Here is a 21,304-nt window from a genome sequence, read left to right on the forward strand (position 1 = left end):
GGTATACCTGTTTTGGAGGGAGATGACCGCAGGGGACACCTGCACTGCCTTCCTGCTCTTTCTCTGCCTTTTGGTCACCCATTCCCTGTCTCCCTCACCAATCCTAATCTGCGGTGTGACCAACTCACTGAACGTGCTATCCACGACTTCCTCAGCATCGCGGAAGCTCCAAACTGAGTCCACCCGCAGCTCCAGAGCCGTCATGAGGACTAACAGGAGCTGCAGCTGGACACTTCCCGCACATGAAGGAGTCAGGGGCATCGGCCGCGTCCCTGAACTCCCACATTGAGCACGAGGAGCATAACACGGATCTGGGATCTCCTGCCATTTTTCCACTTTAGCTTAACTGATTACAAATATAATACCAAATAATGATTAAGTGAAGGGAATAAAGATTTTACTTACCAATCACAATACTTACGGTCTTGGCGAAGTTACACCATCGTCCTGCATGGGTATTGGCTGGGAAAACCGCCTCCGGAGCTGTGGGCTTTCGAGGCCAAGCAGCAAGAGCTTAGCATGGAGGACAGCATCTTCCTGTGAGGTGCTCGCGTTCTGATTTTGAACCAAGGCAGAAAGTCTATACTGCAGGACATGCACAATGGACATCCTGGGAGGGGGGGGGGGGGGGGGGAACAGGGGGCGAAACACAAACAACGACACTGTTAGACGTTCCGATGCATGCAGCCCAGGGGTTGGGTAGATTGTGGCCTTAGTGGCCAGGGCACCCGACCATGGCTGGCATGTGGGGCAGGGTGGGGGTTCCACCGTACCGCGGGAGAGGGGGTGGGTGGGTAGGGTGACTGGTGTGTGCCAATTCACCCTGGCACTGCTGGCCAGTCTGGGTGGCATTGCCCAGGGTGCTGACGGCCTTTGCCAGCTGTGCCCAGGCACAGCGAATGGTGGCTCCTGGTGGCCTTCCTCCCGGGCTGGGTTACAGGGTCATCCGCCTCTCGTCCATGGCGTCGAGGAGGGTCTCCAGCTCAGTGTCCCTGAACTGGGGCGCTGCTCTCCTTCCAGCCATCTTGTTGGATGGGACGGTGGTGGTGGTTGGGGGGGGGGGTGGATGGATGGATGGATGGTGGCTGCGGCATGTGAGCCTCATGTGCGGCAATCGTGAATCCCGTTTTGCATGGAATTGATTGCGTTCGACGTGGCTAGCCCATTTAAAGTTGCTGAATCGGTGCAGCAGTGGCGCCATTTTTCCTGTCTTAAAACGCCACAGTTCCCATGCCGGCATCAGCACTTAGTCTCAAAATTGGAGAATCCAGCCCACTGTTAGGATCCCAGATGGGAACCCAACTATTTGCAATTTGTAGAACTGAGGAAAAGTTACTGCACCATAGGAGTGATAAAAGATATCTATTAATCAGTGTTATGTTAAAACAAATTTTAATTTAAACGCAGAATTAACAGAGAAATAGCTTTACAGTAAAAAGCTCTTGAGTAAAAGGAGAAACTTGAACTAACTCCCTAAACCTACTGTTATACTCTAATTTAGCAAACCAATATAGTTCAAATACCACTCATGAATAAAGTTAACAACCAGGTTTATTATTAAACTTGCTTTTCCCTGTACAGGATCTTTGGAGAGAGAATCTTTCAAGACCAACAGCGAAACATCCCTGCAATAAAGAAGAGCAATTATCCTGCCTTTAATTAAAAGGTCTATGCCACCTGGGACTTGATGAGTGATGGATGAAGGAGCATTGGCTGAAGCTGGTCGTGATCATCTGTTAGTTAAGATTAAAATCCGAGGAAGAACTAACTTTTTCAGACTGACCCGAGTTCTCTCCTTAATTACATCATCTATATGTAAAGCTCAAGGCATTCTTCTATACCCAAGATGCCCCATGATCAGTTTAGCCAGGACTAAATGCAATACCACTCGTAAATTATCTGTGCCCCAGTTGTCCTTTATATGTAAACAATATTCGATTAGCGATTGCTGCACTATCAATTACCACAAGGACGAGAGTAGTGGAATAATCGCGGCTTTATTGAGCAAAGATGTGGTGCCTCCTGTAGCTGGGACCAGAATGGCTGCAGCACCGGCGAGCACACACATTTATACGCTGCCTACTGGGCGGAGCCAGCAGGCAGGGATTTACCCATGTATATCTACTATATGGGTAGTGCCGTAATTCATGTAATATACTACTCGTGGTGACTACCACATTCACCCCCTGTTAAAAAGGAGTCCGGCGGGGGTGGTGGAAAACATTACAAGTTACGTCTGTCGGGGGCCTTAACCCTCCTCTGCGATTGCCTCAGTCCTGGTGGTGATGTGAGCGCCGATTTGGTCACCTGCGACTCTGTGAGCGTGTTGTCCTCGTCTTCATCACCCCTGAGAGGAACCAGTGGGAGGATGGATCCTACTGGGGCGGGGGCTGCGGTGAGGTTCGCTGGAGGGATGGTGAGTGGCGCAGGGGTGAATGAGGCAACCGGGGGGGGGGGCAGTGCCAGGTTGTGGGTGGGGATCCAGCAGGTAGAGGTACATGGGTAAATCCCTGCCTGCTGGCTCCACCCAGTAGGCGGTGTATAAATGTGTGTGCTCGCCGGTGCTGCAGCCATTCTGGTGGCAGCTACAGGAGGCACAACATCTTTGCTCAATAAAGGCTCGATTATTCCACTACTCTCGTCCTTGTGGTAATTGATAGTGCATCAATTTATTGAGCAAGATGTGGTGCCTCCTGTAGCTGAAACCAGAAACAAAGTGTCCTTTCTTCCCACAGCAGTTGCAGGTCGCTGGGGTGTTTGTTTTGCTCACAAAAATAGCCCCCCAGGACTTCCGGTGGCAGCAATGAGTGCGTGAGCCGCACATTCGGGGGCTCACTCCGGCGGGATTTGAGGACCTGGTTCCCTGGTTTTACGGGGCTGTGGAGCGCTGAAAGGACGGCCACGGGGGGGGGCTAAGGAGCGAGCAGAGCTGCATGGAACTGTGGGAGAGCAGAAAGCAGTGCAAACGGGAGAGGAAGGGACAAAGGCAAGGTGCAGGGGATGCTGCCCCGGGAGCAAAGATGGCGGACCTCGGACCCGGCGATCCAGCAGGCGCTGGAAAGCAGGCTGGAGGTGATAAAGAGCGGTTTTGAGTCGTTGAAGCGGGATAACTTGGACCCACTTCAGAAGGCAGTGGATCAGCTGAACCAGAGACTGGATGCCCAGGACGAAAAGGTTAAGGAGCTGGGAGAGGCGGTGGAGGAGCAGGCGGACGTGCAGACGATTGCTGCGCTAGAAGTCGACGGGTTGAAGGAGAGACAGAGAAGACTGCTGGACAGAGTAGAGGAGCTGGAAAATAGAGCCCGTAGACAAAATCTGAGGATCAACGGCCTCCCGGAGGGGGCAGAGGGAGCTGATGCCACAGCGTTTCATGGTGGACCTGTTGATGCAGCTGATGGGGGCTGAAGCCTGTCCGCGACCGCCGGAGCTGGAGGGGGCACACAGAGTACAGGTGCGTCCGGGGGTCCCCCCCCCCCTGTCCGATGGTGATTAGGTGCCACAGGTTTGTGGAGAAGGAGTGGATGCTGCAGTGGGCTAAGAGCAGCACGTGGAATAACAGTGTTCTTCGCATTTACCAGGACCTAAGCCAGCAGGTGGCCAGGTGTCGAGCAGCCTTTAAACATGTTCAGGAGGTGTTGTTCAAAAAGCACGAAGTTTGATCTGCTCTTCCCGGCCCGTCTTTAGGTTGCGCATCAGGGCCAACACCACTACTTCTCCGAGCCCGAAGAAGCGATCGACTTTGTGAGGGACCAGGGGCTGGTTTTGAAAAAAGGACCCACGGACACAAGCTAGGGTCCGAGAATTACTGGTTGAAGGGACACCTACTGTGCCTGGACTGCTGGTCGACTGTTTACTGCTTTAAAGGTGCCTTGTGGTGTATTGTTTGTGGGCAGTTATTGCCTGTGGGGGATGTGGGGGGAGGGTATTCTTCCCCCCCCCCCCCCCCCCCCCCCCTCCCACCGCCCCCAAATGGTCTTTTTCCTTTTTTCTGTTGTTTTTTTTTCTCCTTTTTTTCCTCCTTCTTGTTGTGGTGGGTATCTTTTGTTGGGCTCTGAGTGCGCTGGGGTCTGTATTGTAACAAAATGGTGGCCGGTCAGCAATGGGGATTAAAGATGTTGGTTGGGGGCTTTTATTTCATTTATGTCTATGGTTTTATGTTTGTTTTGGATGGGGGTGTACAGAGATATATAGAGATATGGACGGACGGACGGACGGACGGACGGACGGACGGACGGACGGACGGACGGACGGACGGACGGACGGACGGACGGACGGACGGACGGACGGACGGACGGACGGACGGACGGACGGACGGACGGACGGACGGACGGACGGACGGACGGACGGACGGACGGACGGACGGACGGACGGACGGACGGACGGACGGACGGACGGACGGACGGACGGACGGACGGACGGACGGACGGACGGACGGACGGACGGACGGACGGACGGACGGACGGACGGACGGACGGACGGACGGACGGACGGACGGACGGACGGACGGACGGACGGACGGACGGACGGACGGACGGACGGACGGACGGACGGACGGACGGACGGACGGACGGACGGACGGACGGACGGACGGACGGACGGACGGACGGACGGACGGACGGACGGACGGACGGACGGACGGACGGACGGACGGACGGACGGACGGACGGACGGACGGACGGACGGACGGACGGACGGACGGACGGACGGACGGACGGACGGACGGACGGACGGACGGACGGACGGACGGACGGACGGACGGACGGACGGACGGACGGACGGACGGACGGACGGACGGACGGACGGACGGACGGACGGACGGACGGACGGACGGACGGACGGACGGACGGACGGACGGACGGACGGACGGACGGACGGACGGACGGACGGACGGACGGACGGACGGACGGACGGACGGACGGACGGACGGACGGACGGACGGACGGACGGACGGACGGACGGACGGACGGACGGACGGACGGACGGACGGACGGACGGACGGACGGACGGACGGACGGACGGACGGACGGACGGACGGACGGACGGACGGACGGACGGACGGACGGACGGACGGACGGACGGACGGACGGACGGACGGACGGACGGACGGACGGACGGACGGACGGACGGACGGACGGACGGACGGACGGACGGACGGACGGACGGACGGACGGACGGACGGACGGACGGACGGACGGACGGACGGACGGACGGACGGACGGACGGACGGACGGACGGACGGACGGACGGACGGACGGACGGACGGACGGACGGACGGACGGACGGACGGACGGACGGACGGACGGACGGACGGACGGACGGACGGACGGACGGACGGACGGACGGACGGACGGACGGACGGACGGACGGACGGACGGACGGACGGACGGACGGACGGACGGACGGACGGACGGACGGACGGACGGACGGACGGACGGACGGACGGACGGACGGACGGACGGACGGACGGACGGACGGACGGACGGACGGACGGACGGACGGACGGACGGACGGACGGACGGACGGACGGACGGACGGACGGACGGACGGACGGACGGACGGACGGACGGACGGACGGACGGACGGACGGACGGACGGACGGACGGACGGACGGACGGACGGACGGACGGACGGACGGACGGACGGACGGACGGACGGACGGACGGACGGACGGACGGACGGACGGACGGACGGACGGACGGACGGACGGACGGACGGACGGACGGACGGACGGACGGACGGACGGACGGACGGACGGACGGACGGACGGACGGACGGACGGACGGACGGACGGACGGACGGACGGACGGACGGACGGACGGACGGACGGACGGACGGACGGACGGACGGACGGACGGACGGACGGACGGACGGACGGACGGACGGACGGACGGACGGACGGACGGACGGACGGACGGACGGACGGACGGACGGACGGACGGACGGACGGACGGACGGACGGACGGACGGACGGACGGACGGACGGACGGACGGACGGACGGACGGACGGACGGACGGACGGACGGACGGACGGACGGACGGACGGACGGACGGACGGACGGACGGACGGACGGACGGACGGACGGACGGACGGACGGACGGACGGACGGACGGACGGACGGACGGACGGACGGACGGACGGACGGACGGACGGACGGACGGACGGACGGACGGACGGACGGACGGACGGACGGACGGACGGACGGACGGACGGACGGACGGACGGACGGACGGACGGACGGACGGACGGACGGACGGACGGACGGACGGACGGACGGACGGACGGACGGACGGACGGACGGACGGACGGACGGACGGACGGACGGACGGACGGACGGACGGACGGACGGACGGACGGACGGACGGACGGACGGACGGACGGACGGACGGACGGACGGACGGACGGACGGACGGACGGACGGACGGACGGACGGACGGACGGACGGACGGACGGACGGACGGACGGACGGACGGACGGACGGACGGACGGACGGACGGACGGACGGACGGACGGACGGACGGACGGACGGACGGACGGACGGACGGACGGACGGACGGACGGACGGACGGACGGACGGACGGACGGACGGACGGACGGACGGACGGACGGACGGACGGACGGACGGACGGACGGACGGACGGACGGACGGACGGACGGACGGACGGACGGACGGACGGACGGACGGACGGACGGACGGACGGACGGACGGACGGACGGACGGACGGACGGACGGACGGACGGACGGACGGACGGACGGACGGACGGACGGACGGACGGACGGACGGACGGACGGACGGACGGACGGACGGACGGACGGACGGACGGACGGACGGACGGACGGACGGACGGACGGACGGACGGACGGACGGACGGACGGACGGACGGACGGACGGACGGACGGACGGACGGACGGACGGACGGACGGACGGACGGACGGACGGACGGACGGACGGACGGACGGACGGACGGACGGACGGACGGACGGACGGACGGACGGACGGACGGACGGACGGACGGACGGACGGACGGACGGACGGACGGACGGACGGACGGACGGACGGACGGACGGACTAGTCAAGGGACTCGGGTGGGGGGGGGGGGGGGGAGAATACAGCCAGTGAATGGCAGGGGGGGAAAGAGTTATTTTGCTGACGTGGGGGGGGAAATCTGAAGTCGGTAATGGAAAGGAGGTCGGGGGGTGGAGGCAGCCAAGAGGCGAGCCAGGAATGGCACGGTGCATGGGCCGGGGGCGGGCCCAAGAAAGGTTATGCCTGACCGGGGGGGGGTTATGCCCCCAACCAGGCTGATCACCTGGAATGTCGGGGGCCTAAATGAGCCCGTTAAAAGGGCACTTGTGTTCGTGCATTTGCAGGCTCTAAAGGCAGACGTAATTATGTTGCAGGAGACACATTTGGAAGTGTCTGACCAGACTAGTCTAAGGAAGGGCTGGATCAGCCAGGTCTTCCACTCGGACTTGGATTCTAAGTCCAGGGGGGTAGCAATTATGATCAATAAGCGGGTTCAATTTGAGGCGGAGGGCGTAGTCGCAGACGGCGGGGGCAGATTCCTGATTGGTAAGGGGCAAGCTGGAGGGGAGGAGAGTGTTGCTGGTGAACATATATGCGCCGAACTGGGACAACGTTGACTTTATCAAAAGAGTGTTGGGGAAGATCCCTGACCTAGACTCACGTAAGTTGATAATGGGGGGGGGTCTTTAATACGGTCCTTGACCCGGGGCTGTACCGGTTATGTCCCAGAATGGGCAGATTCCCAGCAATGGCAAGGGAGCTGAAAGGGTTCATGGAGCAAATGGGGGCTGTGGACCCATGGAGAGCCAGATGGCCGACGGGAAGGGGCTACTCGTTTTATTCGCATGTTCATAAAATATACTCTAGAATTGATTTTTTTTTATCGTGAACAGGGACTGTGTAGGGGAGGTAAAGAATACGGAATACTCAGCAATCACCATCTCGGACCATGCCCCGCACTGGGTGGACCTGCAGGTTGGCGGGGGGGGGAAGAGAAAGAGAAAGAAGGAGAGGAATTACCAACGCCCGCAATGGGGGAAAGAAGGAGAGGAATTACCAACGCCCGCAATGGAGGTTAGACGTAGGACTGTTGTCGGAGGAGGGGATATGTGAGAGACTGCGGAAGTATATGCAAAATTACTTGCAGGTGAATGATACGGGGGAGGTTTCAGCAGTGACCCTGTGGGAGGCAGTAGTGAGGGGGGAGCTGATCTCAATTCGGGCTCACAGGGTCAGGGCGGACAGAGCAGAAATGGACAGATTGGTTAGGGAAATTCACCGGATAGACGAGGAGCATGCGGGGTCCCCGGGGAAGGACCTACTCGGGGAGAGACGGAGATTGCAGGCGGAACTGGGGGTGCTATCCACGAGTAGGGCCGTGGAACAACTTAGGAAGGCAAGGGGAGTGGTATATGAGCATGGGGAGAAAGCCAGTAGATTGCTAGCGCAGCAACTCAGGAAGAGGGAGCCGGTCAGGAAAATGAGTAGTGGTTGATGGGGAGTGGTGCAAAGTGGAGGACCCGTCAGGTCTGAATAAGGTATTTCGGGACTTCTATAGTAAGCTGTACACTTCAGAACCCCCGGAAGAGCCGGAGGAGATAAAGGTTCCTGGATGGACTAGGTGCCCTGTTTACTGCTTTAAAGGTGCCATGTGTTGTATTTTTGGGCAGCTTTTGCCTACGGGGGTTGCGGGGGGGAGGGGATCCCCATCTCGTATGCTTTTTTTTTTTTTTCTTTTCTCTTTTTTTTCTGCTGTTGTTGGTACCTTTCGTCATGAGGCGAGGGACAGAGGGACCCTGCCTCCGACGATATTGCAAGCCACAATCTTGCTGATATTAAAGCGGGACAAGGAACCGGAATCCTACGGGTCATACAGGCCAATCTCCCTGATCAATGTGGACGCCAAGGTCCAGGCGATTAGAATTGAGGACTCCCGGAGATGATTGGGGACGACCAAACAGGGTTTGTGCAAGGCAGGCAGCTGACTGCCAACTTGAGAAGATTGCTTAATGTGATTATGATGCTCCCGACGGGCAAGGAGGTGGAGGTAGTGGTGGCAATGGACGCTGAGAAGGCCTTCAACCGGGGGAGTGGGACTATTTGTGGGAGGTACTCGGACGATTTGGGTTCGGGGAGGGACTGGTTAATTGGGTCAGACTATTGTACCAGGCCCCAAAAGCAAGCATAAGGACGAACAGGATAATGTCAGATTACTTCAGACGACATCGTGGGACCAGGCAGGGATGCCCACTCTCCCCGTTGCTGTTCGTGCTGGCCATAGAACCGTTGGCGATTGTGCGGAGAGCGGCAAAGGGATGGAAGGGAATGACTAGGGGGGGTGGAGCACAGGGTCTCTCTCTATTCGGATGACCTGCTCCTGTACGTGCCAGCCCCCTGGCTGGGATGGAAAATATACTGGAAACATTGAGAAAGTTTGGTCAGTTCTCAGGATACAAATTAAATATGGCCAAGAGTGAGATGTTTATAGTGCAGGCAAGGGGCCAGGAGAATAGACTGAAGGAGCTGCCATTTAGGCTGGTTGGGGAAAGTTTTCGGTACTTGGGGATACAGGTTGCACGAGACTGGGGCAGGTTACATAAGATAAATTTGACTAGAGTGGTGGAACAATAGAAGAGGGAGTTTCGGAGATGGGATGTGCACCCGCTGTTACTTGCGGGGACGGTGCAGACGGTAAAGACGACAATCCTCCCTAGATTCCTCTTCATCTTCCAGTGCCTCCCGATCTTTATCCCACGGTCCTTCTTCAAAAGGACCGGCAAAATCATCATGAGCTTTGTCTGGGCGGGAAAATCCCCGCGGGTGAGGAAGGCGATGCTTGAAAGGAGCCGCAGCGAGGGGGGACTGGCATTGCCGAATCTGATCAACTACTACTGGGAGGCTAACATAGCCATGATAAGGAAGGGGATGGTGGCTCCGGGGTCTATCTGGGAGCGGGTGGAGGCAGCTTCGTGCAGGGGCACCAGTTTGGCAGCCCTGGTCACGGCTCCCCTACCGCTTGTGCCGGCCAGGTACTCCACCAGCCCGGTAGTGGGGGCGGCCCTGCGGATTTGGAGCCAGTAGGGAAAGCATGCAGGGGAGGTGGGTGCGTCGGTCTGGGCTCCAATTTGTGATAACCATCGATTCGCCCCCGGGAATATGGATGGAGGGTTTCGAACATGGCGGCGGGCAGGGGCGAGGAGGGTGGGCGATATGTTCCTGGAGGGGAGCTTTGCGAGTTTGAGGGGCTTGGAGGAGAAATTTGGGCTGAACAGGGGAAATGACTTTAGGTACTTACAGGTGCGGGACTTTGTACGCAGACAGGTCCCATCCTTCCCACGCCTCCCGCCAATAGGGATCCAGGACAGAATGGTCTCTAGAGGAGAAGGAGTAGAGGGTAGAGTCTTGGATATTTACAAGGTGCTCATGAAGGGAGACGAGTCCCAGATGGAGGAACTAAACCTCAAATGAGAGGAGGAGCTCGGCGGGGAGATGGAGGGCGGGGTATAGGCGGAAGCCCCGAATAGGGTAAACTCAATCGCAACATGTGCCAGGCTCCGCCTGATTCAGTTTAAGGTCATTCACCGGGCCCACATGACGGTGGCTCGGATGAGCAAATTCTTTGAGGTAGAGGACAAGTGCGCTAGATGCATGAGAGGACCAGTGAACCACGTTCACATGTTTTGGGCATGCCCTCAGCTTAGGGGGTACTGGGAGGGATTTGCAGGGGTCATGTCCCGGGTGCTGAAAACAAGGTTGGTGATGAGCTTAGAGGTGGCAATTTTCGGGGTTTCGGAAGACCCGAGAGTCCAGGGGGAGAAAGAGGCCGATGTTCTGGCCTTTGCTTCCCTGATAGCCCGGCGGCGAATACTGCTGGCATGGAGGGACTCAAAACCCCCAAAGACCGAACTATAGCTTTCGGACATGTCAAGTTTTCTGGGTCTGGAAAAAATCAAGTTCGCCTTAAGGGAATCTGTATTGGGGTTCGCCTGAAGGTGGAAACCATTCAACAACTTCTTCGCGGGAGAGTGAACGTCAGCAGGCAGGGGGCGGGAGGTGAGATTAGAGTAGGAGGGATAAATAGGCGGGTAGTGTCTATGGGAGAGGAGCGGGTATGTGCATTATGGTTTGGTTGAAGTGTTGGTTTTCCGTTGATGTTTGCATATTTCTGTAATCTGTAACTGTTGCCAAAAAATACCCCAATACAATTTTTTGTTAAAAAATAAATAAATAAATTGATGCACTATCAATTACCACAAAGACGAGAGTAGTGGAATAATCGGGGCTTTATTGAGCAAAGATGTGGTGCCTCCTGCAGCTGGGACCAGAATGGCTGCAGCACCGGCGAGTGCACACATTTATACGCTGCCTACTGGGCGGAGCCGACAGGCAGGTATTTACCCATGTACCTCTACTATATGGGCAGTGTAGTAATACATGTAATATACTACTAGTGGTGACTACCACAGCGGTAAACAAGTACATGGTTCTCAAATCTATCAGCAGAACACTTCACCTGCAAAATCAATGATTACATCACATTTACGACTCTTTAATCACAGCTTTAGCAGACACCCTGCCTGTATACGACTTAACACAGGTTTTAATAACATTACTGCAAACAATATGACAATTTCTTACATTCATCACAACCAATTTACCTCTTGCAATAAAGGAGAGCAATAATCCTGCCTTTAATTAAAAGGTCTATGCCACCTGGGACTTGATGTGTGATGGATGAAGGAGCATTGGCTGAAGCTGGTCGTGATCATTTGTTGTATATTAACATCAGCTGCAGCAGCCATTTTAGAGGTAGTATTGAAGCCTTGAACGTGCACTGTAACTGACCTGTAGGTGGGATTCAAGGCCATTAACTTCCTCTAGGAAATCTGTAATTCTGACTTTATCTTGATTTCCAGTTTTCCAATGAGTGCGTGTAATAAATATTTTCTTGTCTTCTACCTCAATTAAAGTTGTTGGATTTGCAGATATACTTAATGTCCAATTTTGCTGTACTGAAAGCACTCCGTGCCCCCTGCTGGGAAGTCCTGGTGTCCATGTTGATCGTCACACCACAACACAAACATTTCAAAGTGGCTCCCAGTTTGGAGTTTCCCACCCTCCTGATTTGCTGGGACTTCTTATGGGAGGGTGCGCTGCCCATAGACCTACCTGCTCAGTGGATTCATATGAAACCTCAGAGTCATGCTGAATTATAGCCCGGTTAAATTCTCTCAGCTTGGCTTCCCTCAAACACTAGACCATTTGATCTAAAGTCATGTCATCTTTGGTCTGCAGAAAGTTGGAGAGTTTTCCATTCTGGACACCCACGACTGTGTTTGCCGTTCATCTTCATCGTCTGGGCAATATAGGTCAGTGAAAAATAATTTCATTGATTCGACAGGTTGTTGGAACCTTTAGTTAAATAAGCTCTTTCTATAACTATGCTCTTTCTATAACTAAGTTTCGATTTGGGCTAAAATAGGTGTCAAAGGCTTTGGGTACAGTCACAAAGTCTGTGGCGGACTCCTCCACTCCTGGCCTCGAGAAAGTCATATGCTACTGGACTGACAGCATAAAGAAAGGAATTGACTTGGTGCTTCTGCTCTTTAGCGTGAGAGCCAATCGTACTTGATGTTGAAGGAAATGGCATTTCCATAATTCCCACTGCAGACCTTCAACAGTTAAATGTGTGGGGTAAGGGCAAGGACTGCTCACCAGTACAGTCATCATTACCTCTCTCCAGTTTGCTGCCTTCTTCGTTGAGGTGTAAGTATTTACTGCTAGAGGTGAGGTGAGAGTGACAGCCCTTGACATCAAGGCTGCATTTGACTGCGTGTAGAATTGGGGAGCCGAGCAAAACTGGAGTCAATGGGAATCAGGGGGAAAACTCTATTTGTTGGAGTCATGCTTCGCATCACGGGAGATGTTTGTCAATATTGTAGGTCAGTCATCTCAGCTCCAGAACATCACTGCAGGAGTCTCTCAGTGTAGTGCCCGAGGCCCAACCACCTTCAGCTGCTTCATCAATGACCTTCCTTCCATCATAAGGTCAGAAGTAGGGATGTTCAGCATTATTTGCAAATCCTGAGATGCTAAAGTACTCCATTTCCAAATGCAGGAGGAGCTGAACAATATCCAGTCTTGGGATGACAAGTTGCATTCGTGCCACACAAGTGCCAGGCAATAACTGTCTCCAAGAAGAGAGAATCTAACCATTTCCCCTTGGCATTCAATGGTATTACCATCGCTGAATCCCACACTGTCAACTTCCTAGGGATTACCAGAAAATGAACTGGACCAGCCATACAAATACAGTGGCTACAGGTGCAGGTAAGAGGCTAAGAATTATGCAGTGAGTAACTCAACTCCTGACCATAAAAGCCTGTCCACCATCTACAAGGCACAAATCAGTGTGATTGAATACTCTCCACTTGTCTGGATGAGTGCAGCTCCAACAATACTCAAGAAGCTCAGCACCATCCAGGAAAAAGCAGCCCGCTTGATTGGCACCCCATCCACAAACATGCACTTCCTCCACCAATGATGCACAGTGGCAGCAGTGTGTACCATCTACAAGATGCATTGCAGGTATTCATCAAGGCTCCTTAGACAGCAACCTCCATACCCACGACCACCACCATCGAAGGACAAGGGCATCAAATATGAGTATACCACTGCCTGGAGGTTCTATTCACCATCCTGACTTGGAACTATATCTCCGATCCTTTACTGTCGCTGGGTCAAAATTCTGAAACTCCTTCTCTAACAACACAGTGGGCATACCTACACCACATGGACTGCAGTGGTTCGAGAAGGCAGATCATCACTAGCTTCTCAAGGACTATTAGCGATAAATGCTGGCCTAGCTACTGAAGGCCATATCAACTTCTTTATTCACTCTGGTTCCTAAGATAACTTCAGTTTATTTTTGTACATCCATGTTTTCACTTCTGCCAGCATGTTTTGAGATGGCCCTGCTCATCTGTGGTCTACAGGATGGTTATTGGTTGCTGGACAGACTGTGGTCATACTCTGGCACTTACTTAACATTGAAAATACATCTAAACAGGACATTTTGATGCAGAGTATGGTGTATCACTGTCTCTCTCTTGAAGTGACCAAGTGATGATGATTTATGTCCTAAATTAACAAAGCCATTCTGAAAACCCATTATAAAAGCAGACATCTATTTGAAGGTAATCAATCCAAGATGCGATTGGCTCATTTTAGAGCACCCCTGGGTGCACTAGTGACCTTCCAACTGCCTTACAAATGAGGCTTCACTCCCCCCCCCCCCCCCCCCCCCCCCGCCCTCCCTTTTTGCCCAAACCTGAGATTCAGGACAGAAGTCTTTACCTCGGCTTGGACAGATTTTGGCTTCATTCACTGCTGGACCACTTTTGGAGGGGTGAGACGAGTTGAAGGTTAGTTGGGGGGTGGTCTGAGTGTTGGCGGTGGTTGGTGGGATTCTTGATTGGTTGAGAGAGGGTGGGGATATGCTTGGGTGTGGAGAGTGGTCATGGAACGGAGAGTCTTTGGGGGTGTATGGGGTGGGTTGTTGGAGAGGGATAGTCGGGAGGGGAGTGCAGTGTGGAGCAGTAGTCAGTGAGGGTTCTGTACCATAGTTCCCCAGGACTTTGAAGTTATTTTACTCCTTCTAACTTTTCTGGGGTTATTATTCTGCTAAAGGAGCCTAAACCATCCAAAGTCTCAGATTAATTAGGAGTTTCGGATAGTTTCCAGTACAGGCTAATTGCCCACTGGGAGTATAAACTTCCCAAGCAGTGTGGCAACTTGTGTAGGGGGGGACCCCAGCCCATCTTTTGTGGTAGTTCGGGCGTGCAAATCCCCTGGGGAACTGAAGATCTGGGTCAACTTGTTCCCATGGGAACAAAAGATCAAAAATGCATTAAAATTGTGTTTGAGTTTTACAACATGTGTTCACGCAATAATACTCTTGGATTCATTTTCTACGTTAACAGTTCATTTATTGAATACTTTGTTGTTAAGCATTTTCAAAGATGGCTGGAACTTCATGTTCTCAGTTAATTGCCATTGATTCAATATTTGGAAATCAAATTATTGTCTAGCTGCACATGATAAGACCTTCGGTTAGAAATTTGATTACTTAATGGACTAATTGATTACCTTCTATAGAAATTAGGTTACTTCATCGATTTTAATAGATTGCCATCGAGAGAAACGAGCAAAGTTGGAGTTACATTATTTTTGTTCATGTGGACTGATTAGTTGCACTAATCTCTACTTATAAAGTTGGCAGCTGCATTTTTGTGATTATGGGTTAGTACTTTGGTCTTAATCTTCGGATGAACCTATAACACCCCGTAATCATAGAATCCCTACAGTGCAGAAGGAGGCCATTTGGCCCATCGTGTCTGGAACCAACCTTTTGAAAGACCACTCTACCTAGGCCCACTCCCCTGACCTATTCCAGGGATCACACCCTAAGGGGCAATTTAGCATGGCCAATCCATCTAACCTGCACATCTTTGGACTGGGAGGAAACGGGAGCACCCGGAGGAAACCCACGCACACACGAGGAGAAGGTGCAAACTCCACACACACAGTCATCCGAGGTCAGAACTGAACCCAGGTCCCTGGCGCTGTGAGACAATAGTGCTAACCACTGCCACCATGCAGCCCTTGTGTAGAAAGGAACAATTGTTTTTTATCAAAGAGCAACACTGCTTACATCCAGTGACCAAATAGCAGATATTTTTAAAAGTCTCAAAAATACCAAATAAATTCAACCTGCCGATGACTATCCAGTTGTTGAGAGATGCTTCGTGTGACAATATTTTGCTGACTATTTTGAGAAAGGCACTAGTCTGTTATTTTACTTTTTGTGCAATATCTTTTTGAGTGGCAAAGAATGCTTGGGAAATATTTATCTTAGATTTTTTGTTTACATTCATTGTCCAAAGACACAAATCTGATATTTGGCACTAATGATGGTTTAAAGTACAATTGTATGGGATTTAGTGTTGTGCTTCCACTTGTGGTGTGATGTTGATTCATGCCTGTAAATCTATCAATCTTCACCAAGGGCAGTTTGGACATATTTCTGAGATGTTTGCAGCGTGTAAGATACTTGACCGAAAGGTTTTGTGTGGTTCAACAATGTCTTCCCCTGATATTCTACATCAAACTATCAGGTAGGGGAGGTCTTCAAAGATAGAAGTCTTGTCTGGCACCAACGCATCACCAAATATCTTAGAAAATGAAGCAATCTGAACTTCAAAGGAGGAAAGCCTCTTTTGTAAAGCCCCTCACTTGAAGATGAAGGGGCCAGATTTCCATCTTCCAATGGAGGTCTGAGTTGGATTGTCAAATGCTGAACTTTGCTGGGGAAATAAACAATTTTCTTCTGTCTTCTCATCATCAGGCCACTTCTGTGTGGCCTTTTCCTGGGTCAGGAATCTCCTGTACAAAACGCACATGCACCTCTTCTGAGTTCAAAATCTTCAATGTGATGAGCACAGGAAAATTATTTTCCTCTGCTAGCATGGGCTTTGGAAACCCTAAACAGACACACCTCTTTGTTGTTTGTGACCACTGGGGGAAGCCTGTTCAGTCAGCAACATTCTGAAAGATAAATGTAACATGTGAGGGTGTGAAAACATTTTACTATAGATGTGTATTCTAATGCAAATGTGTTTTTTAAATGATTCATCATAGAGATCTGACCTGGTAAGGCAAGTTGGTCATCACATTGACCAGCATTGTGTCAGTAATGACATGTATTGCAGTACTTTATTCTGTTGGATACAGCGTCAATGCATTAAAAAATGAAAAAAGAAAAATTAGAGGAATAGTTTAAGAAAATGTCCTTATTATGTTTGGCACTGTGATTTTAATGTCCACATCTCTGACTGTAGGGGAAAACATGCCCTTGATTTTGAAAGGTAAAAGAAAATCCAAGCACCTGCTTCCCTCCATTGATTGACAGATAAGTTACTTTAAAATGTAGAAGACACCATTGGTTGTTGCAATTTAGCCTTTGGAATCGAGAAGCTAATATTTTAATAGCTTTGGCCATTATGAATGCTTGGTTGAGTTTCAAAACTGTAGTTCATTGATATAGCTCTTCAGGGGAATGACTGACAGTTTTACGAGGTTGTAATAAAATGCTGCCTTTGATGTGATTTTAGAGAACATGGGTTTAATTGTTCAAAAATACATGTAAAATAATTCCCATTGCATTGTATGGCTTTTGTCAACTGTACATAGTGGATGCTGGGTGAATGGTTCTATGGATACATGAGAACATTTGGTGACATGGGATCTGAGAGGATATGGGTGGCATGGGGATCTGAGAGGGCATTGAATAAAGCAATTAAAGTCGCTACAGTCCCAGATGGCCATAGGCTGCTTTCCCTTTTGAGGGAGAGAGCTGACTGGTGAATGTTTAACCTGAGGATTACCACACATCAGATGAGGGGCAAGATTGAGAAGATGGTCCTTCATGAATGATTTCAGCCGGTATGGGAATTGAACCCGCACTATTGTCCTCGTTCTGCATCACAAACCATCTGTTCAGCCTGTTCTATTATGTAATCGTAATACGTCGTTACTCTTTGCTTACTTCCAGAATGGTCTGATGGTTGTAGTTCAATGAAACTATCAGTCTTCAATTTAAAGCAAATAACATTTAATGAATAACGAATATAAATACTAATGAGTTTGTTCACTCTTCCACAACTATAACTGATGATAAAGTAAATCAGAAGAAGTATTAATTATGTTTAGCTACACGTGCCAACTAAGCTATATCTCTCTAACACTGCTGTCTAGTCACTCCTGATTCGAAGAGAGGGAAGATCCTTCAGGTTCAGTTTATATACATGAATCTAGTGCTGCCATCTAGTGGTTGCCTAACACTATGATGCAGTTGCTAACTCTTTACATACTAGCAGATATACAGAACAGTACAGAGCCAACTGAGCTAAACCGGCCCCCAACTATGGCGTTCAACGGGTCTTTGATAACATGGAATTGGGTGTTTGAGGGGTGAGGCTTGAGCTTAATTAATTTGAGACCTGGGCTGCTGCATCGGAGAACTGAGGCCGGCCTTCTGACTAGCTCTCCTCTCCACCCATACTGCTTCTGCAGTCCATCAGAGCTCACAAAGTTCATTGCGAGCCTGAACCCTGTGTGAAAAGACAAAAATCCCGGGCAAAGTCACACATGGGTTGAGTGTGCATTTTGTAACGTGGAAATGTGCACCGGTTGGATTTTCTGAGCCCATGTGAAACTCCAGACCCAGGATTAAGTAGTTGGTGCTGAGTGAACCTGATGTATGGAATTTTACTCAGATATCCAGAGCTCTTTGGCACAATTTGAGTTCCCAAATCTCCAGGATAATCTCCCAGGCATAGTTGTGAGCAAACTAGGAGTAAAATCATAGAGAAACTTAAAAATGTGTTTTAATTTTTTTCTGTGAACACTTTTGTTTACTAATTATTGGAGAGGGAGAAGAAAGGCTGTTCGACTGAGGGGGTCATTTGCAGGTGTGCTGTCAAGTCATGAAACCTCCAGGATGTCAGGCACTAAGAGTTGGCAACTCGTGGCACAATGCAAATGTCCAGCAAACTGAGAGTTGATGCTGACCGTCCAACATAATAGGCAAACTCTGACAGCTGCAGCAAGGCTCCATCAAGAAGTCAGATGGGAGAACACACGCTCGCTTCAGCTGTTGATAATTGGTTCTCCGTAAAGCAAGCAACTACTGTTGGAACTCCAATGTTTGGATGTGATGCCTATTTAAAAGGGAGATAAGTTGGCATTTCTTCTTTCAAAGGGCAGTGAAGCCGTGGAATTCTTTACCACTGAGGGCTGTAGAGGTTGGGTCATTAAGTATGTTCAAGGCTGAGATAGACCGCATTTTTAAGCGGTTAGAGAATCAAGGGTTGTGGGGATAAGGCAGGGAAGTGGAGTTGAGGATTATCACATCAGACAAGTCGTGATCTCATTGAATGGTGTAGCAGACTGGAGGGGCCGAATAGCCGACTTCTGCTCATACGTCTTATGGTCTGCCTGGTTCTGTAGCCAGGTGGATCTCAGAGACACACGGAGCTAATTTAGTTGCTCATTGTGCCTTAAATTAGTGAGTGTAGAATTCTCAGCAGCTTACGTGGAAGTTTTTTTTGTTTTATAGAAATTGGTTGCTCTGCCTGTTGGTCCCCCGACTGATGTAAAAAGCATTTACTCACTGGTAGGCGCTGCGAGAGACTAATTTATTTTCCCTTTGAGATAGAAAAGAAATCCAAGAGTAAGATTATTTCACCTGCTTCTGATACACCTTACAGCAGGCAGTTATGGGATGATATTGTTCAGGAGACAGCTAGGACAATGATTTATGGAGGAGAGAAAAATACAATATATCATTTATCATATCCGCGAGTCATCACAAATTACTTTACAGGAATTGGTTAGTTTTGAAATGTAGTAACTATTGTAAGGAAAAACATAGCAAGCAATTTATATGAAGAAAGGCCGGGTTTTTCCATTTGGGAGATCGAGGGCACAATGAAATCAAAACATTTCTAAGGGCGGGATTCTCCTGCCACGCCCACCTGATGACCAGAGAACCCCCCTCCCCGAGGCCAATGGACTTTCCCTTTGTCCACGTCTCGCCAGTGCTATCTTACGGCGGGTGAGGCGGAAGAATTCAGCCTAAGTGTCATTTTGGGCAAGTTTGGCAGGGTGTTTCCCGACGGCTTTTTTGGTGAGATCCACACCGATATTCACCCAGTTGGGGCATGATCTAACGGCCACGCCGCACTCGACTCGGGATGCGACAAAGGCAGTAAATCTCGAGAGTTACCCGTCGCACAATGCCCCATGAGATCTAACGGAAACTCGCGAGACATTGCGATCTGGATCCTGCCCACAATGGGCGGGGCGAGATTTGCATATTCATGTGAGCAGTTAGCCTCACATGAATATGTCTCCACTGGATCTACCCAGTGCCCGTGAACAAATTGCCTCGCCTTAGAGACCATCAGCCAGGTGCTGTTTGGCACTGGTCTCCACAAATGTGGACCTGGCAGAACATCACTTGGGGGGGCTCTCCCAGATGATCGAAGGCCCCCGGGTGGTCCACCTCATGGCAGGGTGGTATCCTGACACTGCTGATGTGATCTGGGCACCTTGGCTCTGCCAGCCTGGCACCCTGGCAGTGCCACCCAGGCTGTCAGGGGCACAGCCAGGGTGCCAGGCTGGTGGAGCCCAAGTGGCATTTTTCCCATTTGGGGGATCAGGCTCAGGGGTGCTCTGCCCTTATGAGGTGGCACGTGGGGGGCTCGATGACCCTCTTAGAGGTGAGTTGGGGTGTTGGAGGGGGGTCCGGAGGCTACGCAGAGGGGTTGAGTGATTGGGGCGCCATTTCTCTTCCTGCACAGGTGAGCAGAGCTCGTTAGTGCGGGAAATGGACTAAGTACGGCCTCGGTGAGGCGTTCCTCACTGAGGCCCTGAAATGAAGCAGAGTCCCGTTTAAGAGCGATGCCATTCTCGGTGCCGCCAGTGCGGGGAAGTACCTGGCTAAACACGCTCGACACAGAACACGGTTTAATTTCCGTTAAATCACACCCTTAGTCATTTTTTGGGCCTTGGGGAGTTCCTCCCCGGTCTAGCCCATGTGTAGAAATGTTTTCATCACTGGGGAGCTGAACCCGCCAGCCAGACCGGCTCCACCGAGATCAGGCTCTCTTTTGAAAGCGTGCCCCGATCTCTAAGTGAGCTTGAGTGTCCCCCGCACCCCTCGCCCATGGGCAATGTCACCCCCCGCACACATGAGCATTACTCCCCCAAGTGAGGACACCCTGCTATGGCCCACCCTTTGGAACCCCCTTTCAGGACCCCCTTTATGATGCACTTCATGACTCTCCTCAGGCCCTGGCCCTTTGTAGTGCCACCTTGGCACTGCCACCCTAGTACACTGGCTGTGCCCTACCAGCCTGGCAGTGCCACTCACGCACCTTAGCAGTGCCAGGGTGGCAGTGTCATGCTGGCAGTGCCAAGGTGCCCAGGTGCCAGAGGGAGAGCCAGGGTGCCTCCCCGCCCCGCCCCCCCCCCCCCCCACGTTTGTGTGGACCAATACTAAAAGGCGCTTGGTTGATGGCTCGCTGGGGAGCCGTTAGTTCCCTGGAGCCCAGATAATCCAGTGCATGCATAGTGTAAATGATACATTAGGCTCATTTAAATATGCATATCTGGATCTCAGCCAGTGCGGGCGAGATCCAGACCGCGACGTCTC

Source organism: Scyliorhinus torazame, chromosome 7, assembly GCF_047496885.1.
Source record: "Scyliorhinus torazame isolate Kashiwa2021f chromosome 7, sScyTor2.1, whole genome shotgun sequence".
NCBI lineage: Eukaryota > Metazoa > Chordata > Chondrichthyes > Carcharhiniformes > Scyliorhinidae > Scyliorhinus > Scyliorhinus torazame.